This window comes from Schistocerca piceifrons, chromosome X, assembly GCF_021461385.2.
Source record: "Schistocerca piceifrons isolate TAMUIC-IGC-003096 chromosome X, iqSchPice1.1, whole genome shotgun sequence".
NCBI lineage: Eukaryota > Metazoa > Arthropoda > Insecta > Orthoptera > Acrididae > Schistocerca > Schistocerca piceifrons.
The window spans coordinates 768,039,873-768,062,101 of record NC_060149.1 but is presented as its reverse complement, the minus strand read 5'-3'; the positions used below and the strand labels follow the sequence as shown (position 1 = coordinate 768,062,101).

At 44.7% G+C, this 22,229-nt stretch overlaps 1 protein-coding gene across 1 annotated transcript in view; it reads left to right on the top strand.

Moving 5' to 3' along the window:
• LOC124721661 (unconventional myosin-Va) overlaps positions 1-22,229 on the top strand; it is a 348,113-nt gene that overhangs the window by 112,548 nt on the left and 213,336 nt on the right. The gene's annotated exons all lie outside the window — the stretch shown is intronic.

Here is a 22,229-nt window from a genome sequence, read left to right as displayed (position 1 = left end):
TAGTGCGATTTCTGTTTCGCATTCGAAGAGAAACGGTATAATTTCGGTGTGATATTTGCTGTGTGCTGTAGTACATCGGCACACGATAACCGGCTTCGACCGGTGGTATGTGTGAAAAGGGTTGATTCGCCAGTTCTACCGCATCAACAGCGAAAATGTGGTAAGCGATCAACTTCTTTCCTTTAGTTATTTGGTGGGAGTTGTTAGCTAGAAAATGTTTCGTAAAGGCTTGTAATTATGCCTAAAGTTTGTTGCAACTCACTAAATGCTCTCATTCTCAGGCAAAGGATGAACAAAATCTGGCTATTAGCGCCTCGTGGGCTACACAAATGTCACCCGACCCCTTACCTACCTGCACAGCGATTATTTACAGACAGTAAGTGACATGTATACCATGTTTCGTTGAAATCAGTCCAACGGTTTAGGATTTTATAATTAGTTTTATTATTAATATGTTGCTGGAGAGCTGCTATATTAATTGGTTAATGGTCGGTGAGATCGGTTAAATATTGTATGAAATACATTTACTGGTTTGCATACAGTTTACATTCGAGAAAAGTGACTGACGTCTCTTGCTGTTACTCTGACACATTCACAATAAGAACATGTACTCAGTGGAAATGGCTGACGAATGATCTATTATTATATCTCATCTGAAATATGGAAGTTACAAACTTTATTAGTGTTAAATTTGTGAATTCGGGTCTTCGAGGGAATGTTGGGCTTTACTTGTCCATAATACATTGACGAAAAAAATCGCAACACCAAAAGCAGTTAATGAAGATTAATGAGATTTTGGGAATACATTTGTCTCCGTAGCATATTTAAGTAATTAACGTTGCAAGAGCACAGGTTAATGTAAACGCGAGATAAGTCATTGTAAATGTGAAACGCTGGTATGTTAACCCTCTAACGGTAAGGTGAAGTTTCCGGACATAAACGGTAAGGTGGGGTGGATCAAACCCCACTCTCCAAATATCGATTTTTCGGGGTAAAATAAAAAAATGAATAATGGGAAAAAGTTTTATTATCAATTAAACACACATAATATTTGTTATAACAAGTTTTTTATTTTTATAGTCAATAAGTAAGAGTATAAAGTACTTTGGAAAAAAATAGGAACTTGAATACAAAAAATACCTTAATAGAAATATTATCTATAAAATTATTGAAAACAGTAAAAATCAATAGATTCAGTCATCAACTAGGAACTTGAGTGCTTTAGAAATTCTAAAGATAGGAACTAAATGAGAAATGTCTCTTACAAATTTTAGAAAATAATTACAGTGTCAGCAGCTTCGAAATATAAAGTTCTCAATGATAAATGTCTTTGTACACATAATCTATTAGGAACAAATAATAAATGTATAATGTTATCCTGTAAACGATCACATACAGCCCTGAAAATACATATTTGGCACAATTTATCACATATCAGTTTCTTTACAGCCAGGGCATACAATAAAATAGTGCTCCCCACATACAGAACGATTACACTTACTACAAAAAGCATTCCCCTTCCTATCTTTTGATCTGTCACAAAAAATCACATCCTCTTTTCTTTAGTGGCTTCGCTTGGGTAGGCTTGTCTAATTCGATTGGTTCTTTTTCTAAAAGTTTTCCAATAGACGAACGGAGCTCATGGGGAAGATGTGTGTTATTCAACCTCTTTTCCATAAGAGGTTTTGTCAGAGAGAGCGCAAGATTTTTGAGAAATGATATTCTCGCGTCATTTGAAAAGCTGTCCATTGTGCTATTGCTTTTGTAAATGACAAAACTATTTATAGCAGCGATGTCTAAAATAGCATAGAAGTACCGCATGGGCCATCTTCTCGATTTCCTTTTTGTGGTCCTGCTGTGGCAAAGCACATCTAATACATCTACCCCTCCTTTAGTTAGATTGTAGAACTCCAAAATTTCAGGCTTATTTGATTTTTCATTTATCTCTCCAGGGAAGTGCATAGACGATATCAGTAAAACTTTTATTATTTTTCTTTGGGGTAAATGACACCAAAGTTTTGTCGTCCTGATACATACATGTTGAAGAGCCTACTGGAGCGGAAACCAGCATTGGTGGTGGTATTTGTGGTTTGTTCCTCCTCAATGTACCTACAAATGTGAGTTTCTTTTGCCGGCCGCGGTGGTCTAGCGGTTCTAGGCGCTCAGTCCGGAACCGCGGGACTTCTACGGTCGCGGGTTCGAATCCTGCCTCGGGCATGGATGTGTGTGATGTCCTTAGGCTAGTTAGGTTTAAGTAGTTCTAAGTTCTAGGGGACTGATGACCACAGATGTTAAGTCCCATAGTGCTCAGAGCCATTTGAACCATTTTGAGTTTCTTTTGGTGGAGGGCGTCAGTCACCTCCGGTGAGGAGAACCAATTGTCCGCTGTAATGTTTCTATTAGAGCGCCTGGTAGATTCCGTCAGGCGCAAAACATACTGGGCAGGTAAACGCAAATCTCCAGGTCTCCCCTTTATTATGTTGTCGTTGCCAGTGTATGGAATGCCACGCAAAAAATAGAATGTCCTTGCGTCGCATAATGACATTATTTTCAACCCATATTTGTCGGGTTTCAATGGGATATACGTTTTGAATGGACAGGCACCCCGAAAACTCGGTAGAGTCTCATCTACTGGGACTATAATTTTTTTCACTGTTAGATTCAAACATGTCCCACACTTATCTGAAAGCCGCAAATTTGTCGTTGATTTTTCTGGCCCCTCTAGTGGCTTTATCATCGAAGCGGAGGTTTGCTAGAAGAAATGCAAACCTTTTCTTGCACATAGTGCAACGGAATACCGGAACTCCATAGGTTGCTGAGAACATCTCATCTACACTGAGCATAGAATTTTTAGGATACCACTCATGAAGAGAAGGCCCATCAACTCTTTTATTTCAACGCTCTCTGTTGGTGAATGAAACCACTGGACCGTATTGTACTTTTGCCTAGATTCATCGATTTCAAGATTTGTGTACAAAACAGTTTTTTCTATAATTTTCGAATCTATAAATAATAAAAATATTTCCAATTCACTAGTGACCCCCCTTGCTTCCCCACGTGGACCAGGGAGATGAGTAATAATATTTGACGCTGGTGTCCTAGAAAATTTCGAATGGAAGGGTTTGTTGGTCCATATTGTCTCTAAGTCTTTACCTAGCTCAAAATTTCTCTCATCATCTACACCTGACTGAGAATTATCAAACTCGACTGCTCCTGCCGCACAATGAACTACATCATCCTCGTCATCTGTATTAGATAATACATCATCCTCGGTTTCTGAACAGTTTTCTGCATCGATATTGTCTTCATCCCCTGACTCAGTCTCCTGTCAGGAGTTCTAAGGAGTTGATGCGCCATTTTAGTAAGATACTAGAAGAGATAACAAAACTTAGATGTAATATAAACACCAGTATGGGGTTGAATCCTCCCCACAAAAGAAAGTAATAAGTGTGACGTAAACAATAATGTGGGGTCGGATCCAACCCGAGCGCGGGTAATGTAGGTTTCGGATAGAGAGGGTAGCTGCAGGTCACTCACCAGACTGACGTGGCCTCCTCGGCGTTCTCGGGACGACTGGCTGCTAGGGTAGCTGGAACCACAGCGCTCTCAGAAAAGGAAGTGGGGAGTTATAAACAAAACGGATCCAACCCCAACCTTACCGTTCGAGGGTTAATGACCGGTGTAAGCGCAAGAATGTTGAATGCAAGGATGCAGACGAGTATGTGCTGTGTTGTAAAGATGCTGACGTCAGTTTGTGGAGTGGAGTTCCATGTCTGTTGCACTTGGTCGGTCGGTAGGGACGGTTGATGCTGGTTGTGGATGACGCTGTTGTCAGATGTATCATGTGTGCTGGATTGGAAACAATCTGGGGATCGAGAAGGCCGGGCCAACACGCCGACACTCTGTAGAACGTGTTGGGTTATAACAGCAGTCTGTGGGAGAGTGTTATCCTGTTGGAAAACACCCGCTGGAATGCTATTGATGAATGGCGGCACAACAGCTCGAATCACCAGGCAGACGCACAAATTTGCAGTCAGGGTGCGGTGGGATAACCACGAGTGTGCTGCTGTCATACGAAATAGCACCCCAAACCATAACTCAAGGTCTAGGCCCAGTCTGTATAACACGCAGACATGTTGGTTGCAGGCCGACTGGCCTTCTCCTGACACCCACCGCCATCACTGGCATCGAGTCAGGACCATCTTTCATCAGAGAACACAACAGATTTCCACCCTGCCCTCCAGTGAGCTCTCGCTTGACATCACTGAAGTCACAAATGGCGATAGTTTGTTGTCAGTAGAATGCACGGTACAGGACGACTGGCGCGGAGCTGTCCTTGAAGTAACTGACTTGTAACAGTTCGTTCCGTCGCTGTGGTGCCAACTGCTGCTCAAATCGCTGCAGATGCAGTATGATGCGCCAGAACCATACAACGAATATGATATTCTTCCCTCTCAAAAGGGAACCTCCCCATCGCACCCCCCTCAGATTTAGTTATGAGTTGGCCTTGAAAAACTGAACACAGATCAATCGAGGAAACAGGAAGTAGTTGTGTGGAACTATGAAAAAAAAAATATACAAACTGAGTAGTCCATGCGCAAGATAGGCAATATCAATGATAATGTGAGCTCAGGAGCGCCGTGGTCTCGTGGTTTGCGTGGGCAACTGTGGAACTGGAGGTCCTTGGTTCAAGTCTGCCCTCGAGGGAAAATTTTAATTTTTTTATTTTCAGACTATTATTATCTGACAAACTCTTATGTTTTCATCGCTTTTTGGGAGTGATTATCACATCCACAATAAAACCTAAATCGGGCAAGGTAGAAGAATCTTTTTACCCATTCGCCAAGTGTACAAGTTAGGTGGGTCGACAACATATTCCTGTCATGCGACGCACATGCTGTCACAAGTGTCGTATAGAATATATCAGACGTGTTTTCCTGTGGAGGAATCGGTTGACCTATGACCTTGCGATCAAATGTTTTCGGTTCCCATTGGAGAGGCACGTCCTTTCGTCTACTAATCGCAAGGTTTTGCGGTGCTGTCACAAAACACAGACACTAAACTTCTTACAGTGAACAGAGACATCAATGAACGAACGAACGGACAGATCATAACTTTGCGAAAATAAAGAAAGTAAACTTTTCAATCGAGGGAAGACTTGGAACGAAGGACCTCTTGTTCCGCAGCTGCTCACGCTAACCACGGGACCACGGCCCTCCTGAGCTCACGCTGTCGATGTTGCCTGTCCAGTGCACGGACTACTCAGTTTGTATATTTTGCTTTTTTTTCATAGCTCCACACAACTTCTTCCTGTTTTCTCGATTGATCTGTGTTCAGGTTTTCAAGGCCTATCCACTGCGCCAACTTACAACTAAATCTGAGGGGGGTGCGATGGGGAGGTTCCCTTGTCAGTGGTTGTACGTGGCCGTCCGGAGCCCGGTCTCCTTGCGACCACCGCTGCCTGCAGTCATGTACAGTGGCTCAATTCCTGTCAAGTGTTCCTGCAGTATTGCAGAAGGCGGGCCAAATATCTCATGAAATAAGCGTCAAACGAAAAAACTACAAAGAACGAAACTTGCCTAGCTTGAAGGGGGGAACCAGATGGCGCTATGGTTGGCACGCTAGATGGCGCTGCCATAGGTCAAACGGATATGAACTGCGTTTTTAAAAATAGGAACCCCCATTTTTTATTAAATTTTCGTGTAGTACGTAAAGAAATATGAATGTTTTAGTTGGGCCACTTTTTTCGCTTTGTGATAGATGGCGCTGTAATAGTCACAAACATATGGCTCACAACTTCAGACGAACAGTTGGTAACAGGTAGGTTTTTTAAATTAAAATACAGAACGTAGGTATGTTAGAACATTTTATTTCGGTTGTTCCAACGTGATACATGCACCTTTGTGAACGTATCATTTCTGAGAACGCATACTGTTCCAGCGTGATTACCTGTAAATACCACATTAATGCAATAAATGCTCAAAATGATGTCCGTCAACCTTAATGCATTTGGCAATACGTGTGACGACATTCCTCTCAACAGCGAGTAGTTAGTCTTCCGTAGTGTTCGCACATGCATTGACAGTGCGCTGACGCATGATGTCAGGCGTTGTCGGTGGATCACGATATCAAATATCCTTCAACTTTCCCCACAGAAAGAAATTCGGGGACGTCAGATCCGGTGAACATGGTGCTTCGACGACCGATCCACCTGTCATGAAATAGGCTATTCAGTACCGCTTCAACTGCTCGCAAGCTATGTGACGGACATCCATCATGTTGGAAGTACATCGCCGTTCTGTCATGCAGTGGAACATCTTGTAGTAACATCGGTAGAACATTACGTAGGAAATCAGCATACATTGCACCATTTAGATTGCCATCGATAGAATGGGGGCCAATTATCCTTCCTCCCATAATGCCGCACCATACATTAACCAACCAATATCGCTGATGTTCCACCCGTCGCAGCCATCGTGGATTTTCCGTTGCCCAATAATGTATATTATGCCGGTTTACGTTACCGCTGTTCGTGAATGACGCTTCGTCGCTAAATAGAACGCTTGCAAAAAATCTGTCATCGTCTCGTATTCAAAGTCGTCGCCATGCAATTCCTGGTGCACGGAAATATGGTACGGGTGCAATCGATGTCGATATAGCATTCTCAACACCGACGTTTTTGAGATTCCCGATTCTCTCGCAATTTGTCTGCTACGGGTGGGCGGATTAGCCGCGACAGCAGCTAAAACACTTACTTGGACATCAACATTTGTTGCAGGTCTTCCCTGACATTTCACGTGTGGCTGAACACTTCCTGTTTCCTTAAATAAAGTAGCTATCCGGCGAACGGTCCGGACACTTAGATGATGTCGTCAGGATACCGAGCAGCATACATAGCACACGGCCGTTGCGCATTTTGATCACAATAGTCATACATCAAAACGATATCGACCTTTTCGCAATTGGTAAACGGTCCATTTTAACACGGGTAATGTATCACGAAGCAAATACCGTTCGCACTGGCGGAATTTTATGTGATACCACGTACTTATACGTTTGTGACTATTACAGCGCGATCTGTCACAAGGCGAAAAAAGTGGTCCAACTAAAACATTCATATTTCTTTACGTACTACACGAATATGTAATAAAAATAGGGGTTCCTATTTAAATAAACACAGTTGATATCCGTTTGACCTATGACAGCGCCATCTAGCGGGCCAGCCATAGCGCCATCTGGTTCCCCCTTCAAGCTAGACGAGTTTCGTTCTTTGTAGTTTTTTCGTTTGATGCTTATTTTGTGAGATATTTGGTCCGGTCACTATCAATGCAGCACCCTGTATAATTTAGCCTTCAGGTCTGATGGCCAAATGTTTTTAAATATCGTTTTGAGCGGCGTTCTTAGCTAAGTCATCGACTTTTCATTAGCCCAGTGTCTGCATGTGGCAGTACCTACATGAAATGTATTCACAGTTGCCAATACGAACAACAATTAGCTGCATAAGGGTATGCCAATGAAAATTTTTGCAGGAGCGGGGACTCGAACCCGGATCTCCCGCTGCACGCGAGAGGCAACCGTAATCGCTTCGGCTATCCGTGCACGACCCACAGCCAGACGCAAACTTCCGTACCCGTACACTTAATGCGATTGAAAGGTTCTGCATGGTATCTGCTGATAAATACGATAATGGCAGTGCCTTTGTTGTTAAGAAGAACGATAAAATGTTGCTTGGGGCAAGCATGCAAGGCAATCTGAGGAGAATTCTCTCTCACTGTTCGGGAATCACATAATTATGGGAGCACTATTGGAAACACACTGGGACATCTGGAAGTTGGGGATTCTTCGTTAAGAGTGCTCGGATAGCCGACCAGTTAAGGCGACAGTTCACGTAAAGTGGGAAATCTGGTTTGAGCCCTAGTCCGGCACATTTTCATTAGTTTCCAGTAAAATGTATAGCTGTAGTGGTACTGTATTCGTAGTTTGCGAATACATTACATCATCGATTATTGTATTAGCCGTGGTTAAACCGCCACTTGCCAGGAATACTGGTTTGATGATACCGTTTAATCGGCACAGCACGACAAACTTCCCACACAGGAAACTCTATTCAACCATTGTATGTAAGCCGGCCGGAGTGGCCGTGCGGTTCTAGGCGCTACAGTCTGGAACCGAGCGACTGCTGCGGTCGCAGGTTCGAATCCTGCCTCGGGCATGGATGTGTGTGATGTCCTTAGGTTAGTTAGGTTTAATTAGTTCTAAGTTCTAGGCGACTGATGACCTCAGAAGTTAAGTCGCACAGTGCTCAGAGCCACTTGAACCATTGTATGTAATCTTTCCGTTTGAATTCTACAGTAAACCCCATTTCCTCAAATATCATTTTGTGTTAGATCATCCACGTGCTTCTTTTTTTTCATGACTGCTGCGTGAAATAAATTTCTCGCGATGTGTCACGGTGTGTGGGTGTGTGTGTGTGTGTGTGTGTGTGTGTGTGTGTGTGTGTGTGTGTGTGTGTGTGTGTGTGTGTGGCGGGGGGGGGGGGGGGAGGGGGGGGAGGGGAGAGGGAGAGGGAGGGAGAGAGAGAGAGGGGGGGCTTTATATGAAATGCAGAAAAATTCCTGAGGTATTATTTGTTTGTAGAAGAAAAACATACCATTTAGTAAGTGAAACGAAGTCAGTGTCGCTAATTCGATAATTGTGTCATAGTCTGATGCTGATGTCTACTCAAGTTTTGTTACATTTTCATTACTGTGCTTCTCGAAGACAGCATACGTACAACTAACGATGGGACTTGATGTTAATCGATGATCACTATAAGTTATTGTACGAGTGTGCAGAGGTGTTCGATGAGAGATCTTTAGAAAAGCTGTAGCAGATCGCGTGATGGCAGGCAGCGAATTGTGCGCCAAGCTGGGTCACAGTCGTCACACGCTGTCCAAACAGTGCTCACCATCGCGGACTCGTCGCAATTGCCAACAAAAAAGTTATCCTGGCAGAGCATTCAATCTCACGGTCTTGGTATGGAACTTACTATGGACCTCAATTCTAGGCGCAAGTTCAACGATCAGATTATGTTCTGTTGCCCGCATTCCAAAAGAATTTTTAGTATCTTCTGAATCATTGCGAGGAGGAGTGCTAACAGTTCCGTCGACATCGATGCCGTTAGAAAAACAGCACAACTTCAGTTTGACAAGGATGATAGCGAACTCTTCTTCCTCGATGAAATCATACCAGCATTCACCAAAAAAGGTTTACGGAATTCGTAGGAAATTAAATTTTGTCTGTCGTAAACACATTTGAATCCCCATAACCCGAAGGAGAGTTTCATAGTCGCTTACACTGACACCTCAGTGCAGAAAATGCTATACGAAGTACATGTAACCAAGGTTTGTTTGCTTGTTTTCAAAACCCGAAATATGTCGCAGTCAATCAGCTTCGCTTACATAAAAATATCGCGTGACTGAATATCGAAAAGACAAGACAGACCTATCACCGATTGATCCGAGGACATAGCTATCGGATTAGGACTTCTTATTTATTTATTTATGACGTCTGCTGATTGTATTCCCTGATCTTCGTGTTACTTCTGTTTGTACTTGTTTGCTAAAACCGCTACAGAACAACCGCAGTGGTAGTTCTAAAATAAAATCTAGTTATGTCGCCTCGCCGCCGTACGCCCGGTCTTGAAAACAACCAGTAACTAATATTTTTTGAATTCATCAAAATCCAATAATTTTGATATAAAGTATCGTGTAGTCATTACTACACTGAGGTGAAAAATGGAAATGAAAAAGTCATGGAATACCTACTTTTCCCCGACGTAGTACAGCAATTTGACGTGCATGGACCTTACAAGACGTTGAAAGTCCTCAGCAGAACCATGCTGACTCTGTAGCCGTCCATAATTTGGAAAGTGTTGTCGGTGCAGGATTCTGTGCGTGAACTGCCCTCTCAATTACGCCCTATAATTTCGATAGGATTTATGTCAGACGATCTGGATGGCCAAATCATTCGCTCGAACTGTCCAGAATGTTCACACCAGCTGCGAACAATTCTGGCCTTTTCACATCACGCGCCGTTGTTCGGGAACAAAGTTGATTGCAAATGGTCTCCAAGTAGCCGAATATAAGGCACTGATGGGTTCATTTGGGCCATAGGACACAGTCCATTCAATGTAAACACGGCCCACACTGGTATGGAGCCTGCACTATCTTGCACAGTGCCTTGTTGACAAATTGGGTCCATGGCTTCGTGGGATCTGCGCCATTCTCGAACCCTACTCAGCTCTTACCAACTGAAATCGGGACTCATCCGGCCAGGCCACTGTTTCCCAGTCGTCTAGTATCCAACTGATGCGCTCACGAGCCGAGGAGAGGCGCTGCAGGCAATCGCGTGCTATGAACAAAGGCACTCGTTTCGGTCGTCTGCTGCCACAGCCCATTAACGCCAAATTTCGTCGTGTGTTCCACATTGATTTCTGCGGTTATTTTACACAGTGTTGCATGTCTGTTAGCACTGACAACTCTACGCGAACAGTGCTGCTCCCGGCGATTAAGTGGAGACAGTCGGCCAAGACGTTGTTCGTGGTGAGAGGTAATGCCTGAAATTTGGTATTCTCGGCTATCTCTTCATCATTGACGAAAGTGGCGAGATTGGACTGAGCAAAGGTTGGGAATTTGTACGGGCGCTGATAACCGCGCAGTTGAGCGCCCCACAAACCAAACATAATCGTCACTCTCTTGACACTGTAGATCTCGGAATATTGAATTCTCTAACGGTTTCCGAAATAGAATGTCCCGTGTGTCCGGCTCCAAATACCATTTCGCGTTCAAAGTCTGTTATTTCCAGTCGTGCGGCCATAATCACATCGGAAACCTTTTCACATGTATCACCTAAGCACAAATGACATCTCCGCCACTGCACTGCTTTTTTATACGTTGTGTACGCGATACTGCCACCATCTGTATATGTACATACAGCTATCCCATGACTTTTGTCACTTTAATGTGAGAAATTAACTTTTTGGAACGAATATGACTTCTATAATGTTGCGTCAACCACGTAGCTAAGGCTTCGGTGGAAAAATAATACACACATCAAAAAAAGTTTTGCATCACCCCGGTTCCCAGAACTCCTGAAGATAGACGGTGACTGTGGATAGTGTGTCACGGACACAGTCCCGTTGACTGTTCGGAGATGTCACTAAACCCGCCTACACATGTAAAAAACCATGCATGAGCATCGCCTATTAGACAGAAGGGGTCCGACAGCCGGTCAGTTCGTTATTCCTTTAGGAAGGAGGTACGTGGCTGGTATTGTCTGTAGTTCAACCATGCCTAGACGTAAATACCGCGGTTGGATTGCGTCTGCATTGTTACTTTGTGCCAGGAAGGGCTCTCAACAAGGTAAGTGTCCAGGCGTCTCGAAGTGAACCAAAGCAATGTTGTTCGGACATGGAGGAGATACAGACAGACAGGAATTGTCGATGACATGCCTCGTTCAGGCCGCCCAAGAGCTACTACTGCAGTGGATGACCGCTACCTACGGATTATGGCTCGGAGGAACCCTGACAGCAACGCCACTATTTTGAACAATGCTTTTGTGCATCCACAGCACGCCGTGTTACGACTCACTGTGAGCAATAGGCTGCATCATGCGCAACTTCACTCCCGAAGTCCATGGCGAGGTCCATCTTTGCAACCACGACATCGTGGTACACATGGTCCCAACAACATGGCGGATGGACCGCTCTGGATTGGCATCAAGTTCTCTTCACCGATGAGTGTCGCATATGCTTTCTACCAGACAATCGTTCGAGGCATGTTTGGAGGCAACCCGGACACACTGTCCAGCGAGTGCAGCAAAGTGGAGGTTCCCTGCTGTTTTCGGGTGGCATTATGTGGTGCCGACGTACACCGTTGCTGGTCATGGAAGGCACCGTAACAGCTGTACGATACGTGAATGCCATCCTCCGACCGATAGTGCAACCATATCGGCAGCATATTAGCGAGGCATTCGTCTTCATGGAGGACAATTCGCGCCCACATCGTGCACATCTTGTGAATGACTTCCTTCAGGTTAACGACATCGCTCGACTAGAGTGACCACAATGTTCTCTAGACATGAACCCTATCGAACGTGCCTGGGATAAATTGAAAAGGGCTGTTTATGGACGACGTGACCCACCAACCACCCTGAGGGGTCTACGCCGAATTGCCGTTGAGGAGTTGGTCAATCTGGACCAACAGTGCCTTAATGAACTGGTGGATAGTATGCCACGACGAATACAGGCATGCATCAATGCAAGGGGGCGTGCTACTGGGTATTAGAGGTACCGGTGTGTAGAGCAATCTGGACCACCACCTCTGAAGGTCTCAGTGTACGGTGGTACAACATGCAGCTGTGGTTTTCATGAGCAATAGAAAGGGCGGAAATGATATTTATGCTGATCTGTATTCCAATTTTCTGTACGAAGTGTTTATATTGGCGTTCTTGGACTGTTTTACAGCCGGCCGGAGTGGCCGAGCGGTTAAAGGCGCTACAGTCTGGAACCGCACTGCTGCTACGGTCGCAGGTTCGAATCCTGCCTCGGGCATGGATGTGTGTGATGTCCTTAGGTTAGTTAGGTTTAAGTAGTTCTAAGTTCTAGGGGACTGATGACCATAGCAGTTAAGTCCCATAGTGCTCAGAGCCATTTGAACAATTTTTGAACTGTTTTACATAAGCTTTCTCAGGCATCGCTGTACTAATGTCACACTTTTCACGAGTCCTGCAGTTCGTTTTTCAACGTTTCGAGCCTCAGCAATCCTCGCGACCGGGTACGGATCACAGATATACTGCTTATAGATCCGCGATGTCGTGGGGATTGTTTCTCAACTACAAGAACACGGTGAAGTCAGGTTTAACGGAAAAATTCCTTGATGGCATTGGTATCAGTTTTGTGGTTGTGCAGTCGAGATAACGTGTTAAACCGATCTACGAAATAGTTGTATTTATTTGATTTGTACTAATTGGAGGAACACGCATCCTATTCAGTAATTTTGTCGCCCTCTGTCTTCGTCGTGTGCCCACATCCCAAGAAAGTAATGGCTGCACAACTTCTGAATTCCGCAAAAGAGAGGGGAGTTAAGATTCTGCTTTTAGCTACGTAATCTGCTGAATGATGAAAATGATAACTGCACTCACTAAGGCGAAAAATACGTACAGTTTTTTTACCGAAAAATTCTTTCACTCTAAGGCTGAGAAACATCCGCCCTGTTTTGAGTCTATTACTAGTTGGGTATAGTGTGTGGTCTTACTGGAAGTTTTACATACATTCGAAAACAGGGTGAGCGCGCGCTGTGAAGGTTTGGGTAATGTGGGTATTCACGGTGTATTGTACTAAAAGTTGCTGTCCTTAACCTAAGGCCTGCAGCACACTGCACCCAGCAGAGGGCGCCCAGCATTTGTAGGTTGTTTTGGACACAGCAGAGCTTTAAAAGACGTAGTCCTCTTGGAGGTGGTGGTGTGGCTTTGCATTACTCCTATATCTGTACTGACTCACTTAGAGAGTTATGGTGGGCTCTACAGTTTCACCTGAATTCATAAGAACGGTGCAGATTGACGTTTATCATACACCCAAATTGTTGCCAGAGGTGAGACAAGTAAAAGAAAGGATCCTAAGAGCTATTAAGGATCGAACCCTGAATCTTCGGAGTCTGGAACTTACAACTAAGCCAGCGAGCCACTAAGTACTGGATTTAAACAATTAGGGAAAAAGAGAACAATATGCAACCCAGATGGTCCAAAAGATAAGTCAATCCCAAGAAAGGTCTCACCTTAAACGAGACAAGTTTTGTAATCATGCGCATTATACATGATCCACTGCACTACGATCAGCGAAAAGGTTCGTTTCCAACAGATCAGTTATGACACCAACCAACCTACAGGGTGACAGTGATTGAACTATACGAAATAAAATCCTCATAACTTCTCAACGATTTGCGTTAGGACGTTCAAACTGCTCGGTTGGGCGCGGGGCATGGTGGGAATTGCTATGGTTTGGTTTAGCGACGAGGCCCACTTTCATTTGAATCGGATCGTCAATAAGCAAAATTGGCGCATTAGGGGAATGAGAATCCGCATTTCGACAAGTATCTTCTCCCTCAACGGGTGACTGTGTGGTGTGCAATGTCCAGTCACGGAATAATCGGTGCGATATTCCTTTATAACACTGTGACTACCAAACGGTACATGAAGATTTTGGAAGGTGATTTCATTCCCATTATCCAAAGTGACCCTGATTTCGACGACATGTGGTTTTTCCAAGACGGAGATCGACTCCATCGAAGCAGGAGAGTGTTTGATGTCATGGAGGAGCACTTGGGGACTGCGTTGTAACTCTGGGGTACGCAGAGCCCACTGGCATGCGCCTCGATTCGCCGCCATATTCTCCGGATCTGAACACATGCGACTCCTTTTTGTGGGGCTGTATTAAAGACAAGATGTACAGCAATAACCCCAAAATCATTGACGAGCTGAAAAGTCATTCAGGAGGTCATCGACGGCATCGATGTTCCGACACTTCAACATAATTTCACTATTCTTCTGCGCCAAATCATCGAAAATGATGGCAGGCGTATCGAACACGTCATAACCTAAATCCGTATATATTTAGTGACGTCTACGTGTTGATTAAAGTGTGTGCACGCCGTAGTTCGTAAATAATTTACATTTTTTTAAATATATTTCAATAATTGTCACCCTGTATCTTTACTAAAGAACTACTTCCCGAAGCACATACAATACTAGGTTGTCGAGTTGCTCAGAATTCTGCATCGTGACAATGTTGTTTCGTGTGGGTGGCAAAGGCGTAAGTAGGTGAAGCAGATTGTAGAGAATGTTACGCGATTGCGGCAGGTCGTCGCTTACTTCCCTGCACGGTATTTCTACTTAAGGCTCAACTCAGGATGTCTGGAAGGTGTACGGATGAAATATCGTGTTTGAAGCAGCCAACAACGACGGTCTCCACAGACAAGGATTCGTATGGGCAATAAAGGAGCTATAATTTGATCATGTTATCGATACGTGGACAGCAAAGTAGTCAGGAGTCAAGTGTTACCCAGTATGATGGAAACCCGTTGCAGTATGTTCTACACTACGGAAATCAACTGTTGGGTAGCAAGCCGGCCTCTGTGGCCGAGCGGTTGGTACGGTCGCAGGTTGGAATCCGGCCTCGGGCATGGATATGTGTGTTGCCCTTAGGTTAGTTAGGTTTAACTAGTTCTAAGTTCTAGGGGACTAATGACCTCAGCAGTTGAGTACCATAGTGCTCAGAGCCATTTGAACCATTTGGAAACAAACATAGCTGTTACAAGAATCGAAGGACGTGAAAGGTAAGGAGTAGTACCGGACGACATGAGACTGGGTTGTAGTTTATCCCTGATGTTCTTCAATCTGTACATTCAGTAAAGAAAACCGAATAAAAACTCGGAGAAGGAATTAAAAGTAAGACAATGCTAATGGAATGTAGTCAAATTAAATCAAATAATGCATAGGAAATTAATTAGGGAATGAGACAGTAAAAGTAGAAGTGAGTTCTGCTATTTAAGCATCAAAATAGCGGATGCTGCCCCCAAGTAGAAAAGATATGAAATGCATACTGTCAGTAGTACGAAGAGCACTTCTGAAAAAGAGGAGTTAATTATCATTTAATATCAATGTAAGTAGTAGAAAGTCTTTATAGAAAGTGTTTGCCTAGACTGTAGCAATGTAGTAGTTTAGACAAGAAGAGTATCAAAACTTTTGAAATGTCTTGCTTCGGATGAATGCAGATGATTAGTTGGGTAGATCGTATAAGTAATGATGTGTTACTGAATCGAATTTGGGGTGGCGGGGAGAGGGGGAGGGGGGAGAGAAATGTATGGCACAACTTGACTAAAAGATTGGATCAGTTTATAGGACACATCCTAAGGCATCAAGGAATTGTCAGTTTGGCACTGGAGGGAAGTGTAGAGAGAGACGAAGAAATGAATACAGTAAGAACGTTCGACAGCATGTGTGTTGCAACAGTTACTCGGAGACGAAGAGATTTACACGGGATAAACGATCGCAGAGAGCTGCATCAAAACAATCTTTGGACAGGAGGAGGCGGAGACCAGCAGTTCGAAGCTCGTTGCTAATTGTAACAAGAGTAATAATTCTAAAACATTATGACCAGTCACTGTACATACATACCGTACTATAACACAGTCACGGAAAACTTGCGTACCAATACGGGTAATAACCCAAGATAACATCTGTGCCCACAGTATACCTGCCTAATAAATTAAGACCAACTCCGTCCACTCTAGCGTGAGCATTAATGTGAAGAATAATTCTTAAGTGATATCTCCTTTTTGTTAGAAATATAACATACAGTCCTAAGATACGTAAGAAATGGTTTTACATCTGAGTACAAAATCCATAAAATGACACAAATTTACACTGATTATTTTTTATAGGAGACATTTCGGCACCTAACGCCACAGTCACTCAGCAGAGGACAGCATCTAGCTACCGAAACACGCCGCGTCAAAATGTTGTTGTAAATACATACCTGGAGGAAAAATGAGAATTTAAGAAGTTTCCATTTCTCGAACCGAGGCTGCAGAAACTTTATTGCGATATGAAAAGTGAAAAAATACAAAATTTGGAACAAAACTACACTAAAATTTATCACAAAATGAAAACTACAGAATACAACACTCGGTAGAAGGCTAAGCTAAAGTTATAAGTACTCCACACACATTTTATTCCTGGTAAAGTAAGACACTCCAGCAAATCCCTTGGTGCTAAAACAACAGCACTAAAAGCAGGTGCAGGAACTACTCAGAACTATTCCTGCCATGCGGACCACGGCCGTTGTCCCTCTCCTCTCCTCCCTGCGGTTTGTCAGCATTTGATACCTGCGGTTTGTCAGCGTTTGGTACCTGCGGTTTGTCAGCGTTTGGTACCTGCGGTTTGTCAGCGTTTGGTACCTGCGGTTTGTCAGCGTTTGGTACCTGCGGTTTGTCAGCGTTTGGTACCTGCGGTTTGTCAGCGTTTGGTACCTGCGGTTTGTCAGCGTTTGGTACCTGCGGTTTGTCAGCGTTTGGTCCCTGCGGTTTGTCAGCGTTTGGTCCCTGCGGTTTGTCAGCGTTTGGTCCCTGCGGTTTGTCAGCGTTTGGTCCCTGCGGTTTGTCAGCGTTTGGTCCCTGCGGTTTGTCAGCGTTTGGTCCCTGCGGTTTGTCAGCGTTTGGTCCCTGCGGTTTGTCAGCGTTTGGTCCCTGCGGTTTGTCAGCGTTTGGTCCCTGCGGTTTGTCAGCGTTTGGTCCCTGCGGTTTGTCAGCGTTTGGTCCCTGCGGTTTGTCAGCGTTTGGTACCTGCGGTTTGTCAGCGTTTGATCCCTGCGGTTTGTCAGCGTTTGATCCCTGCGGTTTGTCAGCGTTTGATCCCTGCGGTTTGTCAGCGTTTGATCCCTGCGGTTTGTCAGCGTTTGATCCCTGCGGTTTGTCAGCGTTTGATCCCTGCGGTCTGTCAGCGTTTGATCCCTGCGGTCTGTCAGCGTTTGATCCCTGCGGTCTGTTCGCGTGTGGTCCTGCGCGATGGTACCTGCTGGAACCAAGAGCGTGTCCGTCGCTATCTGATGTTATTCTGAGCAAAAAAAATTGCACCGTTGGAGGTGGGTTCCTCATGAGAGTCCTCGTGGAGAGGGGCGCTGAGTCGTCGTCGTCGTCGGGTCCAAGTCCGGGCCGACGTTCCATCACATACGGTGGAACCCGCATGTGAGCTGCCGCATAAGACATCGCCATTGGGCGACTATGTGGCAACCGAGGCACCATGGATTGAGAAAATTGCTTTCCTGTACGCATAAGCGCCCTCGTACTGCGCACTGGTGAGGGGCTGCGTACGCATCCGGGACGACAGGGACGTCCAGTCGCCCTAGATCCACTGGGGCCCGCCATGCAGGGGCAGGTTCGAGGAAGTGCTGGACCGTCACCTTCTGCACCGGGACTCCGGCGAGGCGACTCTCTGTCACCACGGCTGGGCACGGGGTAATTAGTATTGTCTCCACTTTCCATTTCGGACCAACCTGCGCATCCCAAACGAAAGAAAAGTTATTATTACACAATTTCTCCATGAAGCGTTGCTTGCCCCCCCCCCCCCCCCCCCCCCCACACACACACACACACACACACACACACACACACACACACACACACACATATATATATATATATATATATATATATATATATATATATATATATAGGGTGATTCAAAAAGAATACCACAACTTTAAAAATGTGTATTTAATGAAAGAAACATAATATAACCTTCTGTTATACATCATTACAAGGAGTATTTAAAAAGGTTTTTTTTCACTCAAAAACAAGTTCAGAGATGTTCAATATGGCCCCCTCCAGACACTCGAGCAATATCAACCCGATACTCCTACTCGATCCACACTCTCTGTAGCATATCAGGCGTAACAGTTTGGATAGCTGCTGTTATTTCTCGTTTCAAATCATCAATGGTGGCTGGGAGAGGTGGCCGAAACAACATATCCTTAACATACCCCCATAAGAAAAAATCGCAGGGGGTAAGATCAGGGCTTCTTGGAGGCCAGTGATGAAGTGCTCTGTCACGGGCTGCCTGGCGGCCGATCCATCGCCTCGGGTAGTTGACATTCAGGTAGTTACGGACAGATAAGTGCCAATGTGGACTCTCCATACAGTTGATTGTGGAATTTGCAGCTCTCTGCTAGCTCTGCGAGTCGATTTTCCTGGGCTGCGAACAAATGCTTGCTGGATGCGTGCTACATTTTCATCACTCGTTCTTGGCCGTCCAGAACTTTTCCCTTTGCACAAACACCCATTCTCTGTAAACTTTTTATACCAACGTTTAATACACCACCTATCAGGAGGTTTAACACCATACTTCGTTCGAAATGCACGCTGAACAACTGTCGTCGATTCACTTCTGCCGTACTCAATAACACAAAAAGCTTTCTGTTGAGCGGTCGCCATCTTAGCATCAACTGACGCTGACGCCTAGTCAACAGCGCCTCAAGCGAACAAATGTACAACTAAATGAAACTTTATAGCTCCCTTAATTCGCCGACAGATAGTGCTTAGCTCTGCCTTTTGTCGTTGCAGAGTTTTAAATTCCTAAAGTTGTGGTATTCTTTTTGAATCACCCTGTATATCTCGAAAACATTATTATCATTGCCGCCTGGTGGCGTGGGCATGTGACACTATAAGGAAAATATAGAGGATGAAAAAAAAAGAGACATTGCCATGCCTAATACGGTGTAGGAACGCTGTTGTCATTTAAAACATCTTCCATTCTTTTTGGAATGGTTATACAGGCCCTGTACGATTTTCAAGGGAATCCTGTACCATTCTTCCTGAGAACTAGTGGCAAGGGCAGGTAATGATGATGGAAATGGATAGCTACCTAGCACCATTCTCTCCAAAGTAGACCACAAAGGCTCAGTAATATTGAGATCTGGTGACTGTGGTGGTAGGGGAAATACGATAATTCGGAGTGGACCTGATCCGCTAAAATTGTCACATAAATCCTTGGCGACCGTGTGGAGCAACCAGGGGACCCATGGAATACCATGATAGGCTTGCCCACATTATCATCGAACCCCCACAATGTTTTACTTCCGGTACGTTAACTCGGCCAGAAGTTGGAAACACTGTGAAAAAAGCCTCATCCGACCAAATGGCTTTATTCCATTGCTCCGTAGTTCAGCTTTCATGGTGTTGGCATCACCTTTTCCAGTTACAGCCATATGCATCACTGATGAGTGGTTTTGGAATTCCAGCTCGGTTTGCAGTTCCCTTCTTCTGGAGCTCCCTTCGTTTTCTTTTAGTGCTGACCGGGTTTACGAGTGTGACATGCTGTTCTACAATGACTTGTTGCTGTAGTCCCCTGACTTTTCATCACAATCATCTTCAGTGATGTCCGTCACACCGCTCCACACACAAATTACGTCTGCTTTGTGACTTAGAGGTCGATGTTTCTCCATTTTCCCTGTATGAGATATAAATCCTCGATACGGTGCCTCTCGAAACACCCACCACCGTGGCTACCTTGGTTACAGAAGCACCCACCACATGAGCGCCAATGATTTGCCCACGTTCGAATTCGCTTAACTCCGACATAATGCACTCAAAAGTACACAGAATATTGTTCTGACCACGACAGGCTCTTGGCACATGTGCCGTTCGTGATCAAATACATTTGCTCTTATGATAAAACATGCATTTCTCGCTGTTTTTCCATATTTTTCTCCGGCTCCTGTATGTAATTGGAGCAGAGACGAATGGGGTATCGTTGTAGCGGCGATACGTGCCGCAAATAGTGATATCCACTGACATAAGGGACTTTGTCAAATTGTGGATTGTTACGCTCCGCCGCCTGGGAAAGAGCATCTCGGGAAAGGTGAAACTGGTGAGCTGCTGACCTGCTACTGTCGTTAGCATTTGCAGAAAGTAGCCGAAGGACGGAGAAATCACGGCTAGGCGACAAGGTGTTGGACGTCCACGCCTCATAAAAGAACGTTGAAGTCAGAGGCTTACACGCTATGTAAAGCAGGATAGACGGCGAACTGTGGCAAATCTGACGACAGCGTGCAGGCACAAGTGTTCCGGAGCACATTGTTGAACGTGAAGTTTCAAAGCAGACGTGTTCCTATGTTGACGCAACGGTATGTTATCCCACTGGGAAATGCCAGCGCTATCGGGGAAAGACATCAGGCAATAATTGATGCAGGTGGTCAGCAGTACTGCTCACGCAGCCCAAAGCTGTCACGGTGCCTTGGATTCCAACCACAGGATCCATGGAAGCCCACGTTAATTTGTCTGTGGAGGCAGGACCGTAGATCAATGGAAACGATTGGATGAATCACTTTTTGGTTTCACCAGATCAAAGGTCGTGTCCGGATACACAATCACCCAGGAGAACAGCTGCTCGAAACATCCACCGCACCACAAACTAACGTGGGCTTCCATGGTTCCTGTGGTTGGAATCCAAGGCATCGTGACAGCTGTGGACTGCGTGAGGAATATTGCGGAACACCTGCATCCATTGTTGCGGAACACCTGCATCCATTGTTGCCTGATGTCGCCCCCCCCCCCCCCTCCCCGATGGCACTGACATTTCCCAGCAGGATAACTTCCCCTATCACTAAGCCATAGTGCTATAGCGCTTTGAGCAGCTTGTTAGTGAACTCAGTTTGAAGGCCTGGCTACGAAATTCGCCTGATCTGAACCCGTTGGGACACATCGGAGTCTCTTTATCACATGCCATATCCGCGCCCATGAATCACCCGCAGATAATCTGCGGCAGTCGCAAAATGAAATTAACAAGAAAAAAGTCGGTAGAGCAGTTGCCCGCGAAAGGCAAAGGTCCCGAGTTCACGTATCTGTCCTGCACACAGTGTTGAAACTTTCTGGCAGATTAATACGAACACATGTCTTTAAGATCTGTCAAAGAATATAGACTCTAGAATGTACAGTGTCCATGTCTTCCAAAGTCTACATTCTTTGACAGCTACATCTTAAAGACATATTTTAGTCTTGTTTACCTCTTTTGGACTGCCTTAACAGATATGACATAATAATGGTCTAACAGCTTTTAGCATTGTACCTGATACTGGCATAAAAGCCGAAATCTAGATAGTACAAAAGATAACTCTAGTAGTACACAAATGACGGTTTACTCTATTGAACAATATTGCGTGACTGTAGCTCAACATCATCGAAAATGTTTTACTTATACAGCAGTTAAACGGAAAATTCTATTAATGTAGAACCTGGAACGGTGTTAGTCACAAAGGGTGCGCCGACGAATAAAAATCCACGGTAGTCAACTGAGGATGGAGTCAGTTCACCGAAACGCAATGTAACTAATATCTGTTACTGATTACAAAGTGTTTGCAGATTAAACACAGAATTTTCACTAATATTGTTTGAAAAATTTGAAACTTTACGTTTCCACTGAGAATGTAAGCCACTGAACGAACGAAAATCTACGGTATAGTCTACTAAGTGTCACACCGCGTAACACGGTTAGAGCAGCTGCTGCAATACTGAATAGTACGAGGGCAATGGAAGAATTTCCGATCTGACATGGAAATGACGATGGTATCATTTAAATACCGTCTATGTTGGTACTTGGTGCGCAATAAAGGGAAGCAAAGTGTGCACTTGATATGCGCA